This window comes from Perkinsus marinus, assembly GCF_000006405.1.
Source record: "Perkinsus marinus ATCC 50983 genomic scaffold scf_1104296975138, whole genome shotgun sequence".
Taxonomy (NCBI): Eukaryota; Perkinsozoa; order Perkinsida; family Perkinsidae; genus Perkinsus; species Perkinsus marinus.
Window position 1 is genome coordinate 1 of NW_003200849.1, and position 911 is coordinate 911.

General features: G+C 52.3%; 1 non-coding gene across 1 annotated transcript; it reads right to left on the reverse strand.

Annotated features, from left to right (window-relative positions):
* Positions 1 to 17: 17 nt before the first annotated feature.
* On the reverse strand, positions 18 to 90 carry Pmar_PMAR025213. Its single transcript has one exon. It is a non-coding gene; the product is annotated as a tRNA-Arg (tRNA).
* Between the last annotated feature and the right edge of the window lie 821 nt (positions 91 to 911).

The following is a 911-nucleotide window of genomic DNA, read 5'->3' on the forward strand; positions in this document are numbered from 1 at the left end:
ACTTTTCGGCTTGAAGACGATCTCGGTGGGACTCGAACCCACAATCTTTGGTTCCGAAGACCAACGCCTTATCCATTAGGCCACGAGACCAACGAGTTTGAGATTTATCCCACTATCTCGTCGCTATGCGCAACACCGACTTAACGGCACACATGAGTTCGCATCCGCCACGCTGAATAGATCACAAAACTCTTGCTCCTCATAAAGGGGCCCCCATTACATAGTGTTCTAAATGAGGTCAATTCATTGGAGATCGTTCGTTGGCAGACCAACAATCTTGAGAGCTTAGCGAAGCGTTGCGGCAGTGAAATCACCTCAGTAACGAGAGACTATGCAAACCTGGAACGCACCGCGAAGAGCACACAATCTGTACGTGCATACGCACACATGCGTGCAAGATACATGTGTGGTCATCCCACGGAACTCAACCTAATAATTCCTTGTTGCCATGTGGAGCAGCGATGCACCACTGGCCTGATGCGCTTCAACCACACCCACCCGACCCGGGGGATGCGTGCCGGGCCCGTATCGGTGTGCAACAAGTAAAACCTAGTTCGCACCATGCGGTCCCTGCCACATAGAACCTTCGGCGCATTTGCAGGTTATGGATTCCCCGATTGCCGATATACAGATAAGACAATGAGACTACTGGTCTGAGACTAGTGGCAACGGTGAACGTTGCTTGATTGGCAATCTCGCGCACACTTGGAAATCCAGCCTTCGCTGAATGGCGCCTCGGTTCTCCAATCCCACCGTCTCGAGTCGGAGGGGCTTTCATTCTTGTACCCTTAGCCTCAGCATGTATCCCGACGAGTCACAAGGGTATACAATCAACATCGACATCTGTACGGCCAGTGGCATCCGTATATGGGCGCTTCCCGGCGTAGAGGCGATCTCGATGGGACTCGAAC